The sequence below is a fragment of the Oryx dammah genome, unplaced genomic scaffold (genome assembly GCF_014754425.2).
Source record: "Oryx dammah isolate SB20612 unplaced genomic scaffold, SCBI_Odam_1.1 HiC_scaffold_23, whole genome shotgun sequence".
NCBI classification, from domain to species: domain Eukaryota; kingdom Metazoa; phylum Chordata; class Mammalia; order Artiodactyla; family Bovidae; genus Oryx; species Oryx dammah.
This window is the reverse complement of record NW_024070207.1, coordinates 90,088,302-90,094,786: the sequence shown is the minus strand read 5'-3', so window position 1 is coordinate 90,094,786 and position 6,485 is coordinate 90,088,302. Positions and strand designations below refer to the sequence as shown.

Here is a 6,485-nt window from a genome sequence, read left to right as displayed (position 1 = left end):
GGGGAAAGACTGAAGGCAGGAGAAGAAGGGGATGACAGAGGATGAGATGGTTGGATGGCATCACTGAGTCAATGGACATGAGTTTGAGTGGTGAAGAACAGGGAAGGCTGGCGTGCTGCAGTCCATGGGGTCACAAAGAGTCAGACATGTCTGAGCAACTGAACAACAACAAAATGACTAATGACAGTAAACATCTTTTCATGTGCTTATTGGCCATTTGTATATCTTTTTTGGAAAGAGTGTCTACTCAAATCCTTCTGAATTTGATTAATTGGGTCTTTTCTATTTAAGTTTTAAAGTTCTTTATGTATTCTTGATACAAGTCCTTTATTAGGTATATGATTTACAAGTATTTTTCCCATTCTGTAGGTTGTCTTTTCACTTTCTTGATGATGTCCTTTAAAGCACAGAAGTTCCATAGCTTTGACAATGGCCAATTTATCTATTTTTTGTTTGTTTTTTCTTTTGGCATCATGGTTATAAAGATTTATATCTGTCTTTTTTCCTAGCAGTTTTATAGTTTTAGCACTTTCATTTAGGTAAAAATTTTGGTTACTGATTGTGTGGAATAGATTTTTCCATTTTTTTACTTTCAATGTATTTGTGTCTTTGAGACTAATGTATGTCTCCTGTAAACATCATAGAGTCGGAGCATGTTTTTCTTATGCATTCTGCCAATCTCTGTCTTCTGATTAGAGTGTTTCTAGGGAATGGCCAGGAAAAAGTCAGATAATGAGTATTCTGCTGGAATAGGGCTTTTGGAGAGCTCCAAAATTCTTTTGTACCCAGTGGCTGCTAGGTTGCTAGTTTTCACAGCTTCTTTTGTTGTAACACTGTTGGATTTCAAGACTTAGGAGAATCTGGGAAGAAGAGGACGTTATGAGGCAAGTTAAAGTACCACAAAGCTCCCTATTCTTACTGAGATGCCACTGTTTTTGCTTGAATAAGCATTCCTTGAATTGTTGCAAGCCTTTGGTTACTTTCAGAGTTCTAAAAAGGTTGATGTGAACAATTGTTATCAGTGTTCTCATTGTTCTTACAGAGGAGTGAATTCTTGGAAGTCCTTACACACCATTCCCATGGATGTCATTCCTCCAAATGTGCTTTTTATCTAACCACCCATGAAGAAAAATATTTCATTTTTTTATGAAAAATTAAAGCATCTATCTACTTTTCTTTACTAAAAATGTAAAATGGAAAACATCTTAACAGGCAAGCACAATTAGGAGATACAAAGAAATAAGGAGCAGAGAATAAATTTTATATATAATTCAGAAAGATAAGGAGCAATTTGAAGCAGTAGAACAAAGTAACCCATATTTTCATTTTGTATTTTACAGAACTCAGCAAGTTAAGGCACCCAAACTAGAAACTCCCTGAACTTTTTCCTTCTAGCAGCTGAATCTTCCTAAGAGACTATACTAGTTCTCTATTGCTGCCATATCAAACTACCACAAACCTAGCAGCTTAAAACAACACCATTTATTTGCTCACCATTCCATATGTCAGAAGTCTCAGCAATCTCAGATGTTTTATCTGCTCTAGGTTTCATAAGGCTGAAATTAAGGTGCTGGCCAGGTTGCATTTGTTTCTGGAGGCTCTGAAGAATATTTCTCTCTTAGACTATGGCTCAGCTGGTAAAGAATCCACCTGCCATGCGGGAGACCTGGGTTCGATTCCTGGGTTGGGAAGATCCTCTGGAGAAGGGAAAGGCTACCCACTCCAGTATTCTGGCCTAGAGAATTCCATGGACTGTACAGTCCGTGGGATCGCAAAGGGTCGGACACGACTGAGTGACTTTCACTTCATTTCACAAACCATTGAGGGAGTTCCCTGGTGTGCTATAGTCCATGGGGTCACAAAGAGTTGGACACGACTGAGCAACTGAACTGAACTGAACTATCTACCAACTAGATTCAAGTTAAAATTTTGCCATGCTAGTGTGTTACTTACCTCGACTCTGCTTATCAGGGACAATAACCAGGACCTATGTCTACTCCTGTTTCCTGTGCCTACTGACCCATAATCACCATGCATGAGTGCACCTCCATCCACGTTGGCCAGGCTGGTGTCCAGATTGGCAATGCCTGCTAGGAGCTCTACAGCCTCATGGCCAGATGCCAAGTGACAATACTGGGGGAGGAGACTCCTTCAAAACCTTCTTCAGTGAGACAGGTGCTGGCAAGCATGTGCTCAGGGCAGTATTTGTATACATGGAAACCACAGTCATTGATGAGATTCTCACTGGCACCTACTGCCAGCTCTTCCACCCTGAGCAGCTCATCACAGGCAAAGAAGATGCTGCCAATAACTATGCCCAAGGTCACTGCACCATTGGCAAGGAGATCATTGACCTCTTCTTGGACCGAATTCGGAAAATGGCTGACTAGGGCACAGGTCTTTGGGGCTTCTTTGTTTTCCACAGCTTTGGTGTGGGAACTGGTTCTCGGTTCACCTCCCTGCTGATGGAATGTCTCTGTCGATTATGGCAAGAAGTCCAAGCTGGAGTTCTCCATTTACCCAGCCCCCCAGGTTTCCACAGCTGTCGTTGAGCCCTACAACTCCATCCTCATCCCACACCACCCTGGAGCACTCTGATTGTGCCTTCATGGTAGACAGTGAGGCCATCTATGACATCTGTAGTAGAAATCTTGACATTGAGCACCCAACCTACATGAATCTTAACTAGCTTATTAGCTAGATAGGGTCCTCCATCACTGCTTCCCTGAGGTTTGATGGAGCCCTGAATGTGGATCTGACAGATTTCCAGACCAACCTGGTGCCCTATCCCCACATCTACTTCCCTCTGGCCACATACACCCCTGTCATCTCTGCTGAGAAAGCCTACCAGGAACAGCTTTCTGTAGCAGAGATCACCAATGCTTGCTTTGAGCCAACCAACCAGATAGTGAAATGTGACCCTCACCATGGTAAATACATGGCCTGCTGCCTGTTGTACCGTGGCGACGTGGTTCCCAAAGATGTCAATGCTGTCATTGCCACCACCAAGACCAAGCGCAGCATCCAGTTTGTGGACTGGTGCCCCACTGGCTTCAAGGTTGGCAGTAATTACCAGCCTCCCACTGTGGTACCTGGCAGAGACCTGGCCAAAGTACAGTGAGCTGTGTGCATGCTGAGCAACACCACAGCCATCACTGAGGCCTGGGCTTGCCTGGACCACAAGTTTGACCTGATGTATGCCAAGCGTGCCTTTGTTCACTGGTACATGGGTGAGGGCATGGAGGAAGGAGAGTTTTCTGAGGCCCAGGAGGACATGGCTGCCCTTGAGAAGGATTATGAGGAGGTTGGTGTGGATTCTGTTGAGGTAGAGGGAGAGGAAGAAGGAGAGGAATACTAATCACCATTCCTTCGAGCCCTGCAGCATGTCATAGCTTCAGCATTAGCTGATAGGTGTAAAAACTTTCTGACTAGATTGTCTTCACTTTCAACTATGATCATGAATTGCTTTTCCATGAGTGTCTGTAAGACTTATGTCCTGTCTCAAAAGTAAAGATTTTAAGAAAGAAAAAAAAATGTATTTTGCCTTAATAGTCTTTTCTATCAAGTATCATGATATCACACTCCTGATGTTTTTGAACGTGTATCTCCCAAGAATAAGGATATTTTCTTATATCACCACAATGCCATTTCATACCTAAGAAAAGTAATGATATTTCCTCTAAAATATCTACTATGTAGTCCATATTCAAATCTCAATTGTCCAAATATGTTTTATACAGCTACTTTTATTTCAAAAAATGATCCAAAGTTAATGAAATGCATTTTTTTGTAATTTCTTTGTTATTGTTGTTTTTTTAACCTAAAACTGTCTCCGTGTCTTTTAAATTTGCATTTCAATGACTTTGAAGAGGCAAGATCAATTTGTAGCCCTATAGAATGTCTTCCATCTTTCTGGATTTGACTGTTTCCTTGTGGTATCATTTAACTTATTCTCCTAGCCACTGTATCCCATGCAAAAGGTTGAAAGACAATAATATTTCATAGATTATGCCATTTACTTCATACTGTGTCATACAAGGAGTACAAAATATCAGACTGCCACACTCTTAATGTTGTTAAATTTGATCCCTGACTTAAAATGACAACCACCAGATTTCTCCATTGCAAAGGTACACTTTTCCCTTTATAACAAGCAAATTATCTCTGAGGTAACAATTTGGCACCATGCAACAAACCTATTTATCAACAGCTTGACATCTAATGGTTTTGCCATCCATTGATAACCTCTTTCTGAATCAATTATGTCACTATCATTTGCACAATGGTGACTTTCTAATTTGATCATCCATTATATTTATCAGTTGTAATTCTTAAGAAGAAGCTTCTTTGTTCACTTAAAATAAGAGAATACTTAACTTTTTTTCGAATTACAAATCTTTGGAGAAAAAGTTGATGCAAAGATCATCATCAGGAATTTCCTGGCAGTTCAGTGGTTCAGACACTACATTTTCACTATTGAGGGCCCAGGTTTGATCCCTGGTGGGGGAAGTAAGATCCCACAAGCCAAGGGGCATGGCCAAAAAAAAGTCATTTTTAATGCTGGCAAATGAATGTTTTTTCTTTCTCTTTCTTGTTTTTATTAATATAAATGTATGAATTTTGTCCTTCTCCAGGGGATCTTCCTGACCCAGGGATCAAACCCAGGTCTCCTGCATTGCAGGCAAATTCTCTACCAGCTGAGCCACCAGGGGAGCCCTTACTTATTTATAATCAATTATATTTATCATCATCATCATTAATGTGTGTCTGAATCACACTGATTCCATTTTGTCAGTTCCATTTTGATACCAGCCTGCAGTCTTTACCCCCTCCCCTTTCCACATAACTGAGCTTTAGCTTACTCAGAAGGAATGCACGCAAGCCAGAGAAGTTCCCAGTCAACGTCTACTCTTGCCTTCATCTGATCTGAAAAGTGGAAGAGTGCCTTTTGCTGAAACAGATGGTTAATGGTCATGAGACACCTCCCACCCCAGGGGGAACCCCCCTAGTTTCCATCCATGCAGATGTGTTTCTCCCTAGTAGTCAGATTCTATTTTTAGCGTTGGCCCATTTAAATTCCCCCGTACCCCTTTCTTCAGTGTGGAGTGCAGCTGTGAATGCCTCTGGATGATCATCTGCCCAGTCCTGCCTGTATGTAAGTTACCCGCAATAAACTTCATAATTGTACTTTATGGAGTAGCCTGCTGCATTTTTCAAAGTTCCTTCTCATTTTGGAGGATATTATTCAACATCTCCACCTCCCAGCCATTATCATTATTTGATGCTCAAATTGCTCATTCAAATTGACCAGTGGGAACACTTTCAGTATGATGCCGATCTTAGAGGTTTCTTATTTTTGTTTTGCTCTCTGCCAGAAGGCAACCCAGGCTTATCTTAAACATTTTCTGCCTTAGATCTGGAGTCAGCTATCTCTCCAAGAAGACTTGATTCCTTTTAGTGGGAAATAGAATTCAGAAACCAAAATGTAGGTGCTAAATGTTCTCATTGCTGTTGGGTGCACAGGCGCGGAGTCTAGACCAGGGGTCAGAAAACTTAAACCACTGCCTGTTTTTGTAAATAAAATTGTATTGGAACTTAGTCTTGCTCGTTTGTTTACACATTGTCTGTGGCTGCTTTCACACAATAAGAACAGAGTTGAATACTTGCAATAGAAACGATATGACCTGCAAAGCCTGAACTGTTTACCATCTAGCCATTTACAGAAAAAGTTTGCCAACCCTGGTGTAAACATGTAGAAATTATATTTTACTGTAATAACATTCTATGTTTTTAATTCAAATTGGACTTCAAGTGTTTTCTTAATGCCTTTGATTTTTCTATTTGTTTCTCTGCTTTCTTGACTGAAATTCTTGATTCTTAATAAAATGAATGTAGTTAGATATTTTGCTTTCCCCTATAATATATAAAAATAGTTTCAAAAATGCAATGTCAGTATTACTTCTGAAAATAAAATGAGCAAAGTTTAAGATGTCTTTGTAGCCTCTTATGTCTTTATGATATATTCCACCAAAAATGTACAGTATTGTGCTCAAGTCATTTAAAAATAAATCTTTTCTCTGTGGGTAATGCTACTGATTTGATATACTCTAAAGGTTCATCTATTTCACTTTATATTTAATTTGGGGATTTGCTTTACATCCCTTTTTATACTGATATTATTTTGTAATATGTAAAGCACAATTCTAAAGGAGAATTTTAACAGGCTTATTAGAAATTAATAAATTAAGACTATAAAACACCAGTAAGAAACTATAGGAGACTTAGGCAATACAATTAGCAAGCTTGAGAAAGCTACTTAGTTAAATTCATAAAGTTAATACAGTCTTGATACCAATAACAAAAAAAGAGAGTGTAGAAAAAGTATAGGCCAATCACTCTTAAAAAGACTGGTATTCAAACCTCTAACTACAAAAAAAAATTAGCAAACCAAATTCAGTGGTATGTGTGTGTTAGATAGGTATTTG

The 6,485-nt window shown here is 39.6% G+C and overlaps 1 pseudogene; it reads left to right on the top strand.

Annotated features, from left to right (window-relative positions):
* Nucleotides 1–2,031: 2,031 nt before the first annotated feature.
* LOC120882236 lies at nucleotides 2,032–3,534 on the top strand (annotated as a pseudogene).
* Nucleotides 3,535–6,485: the final 2,951 nt, after the last annotated feature.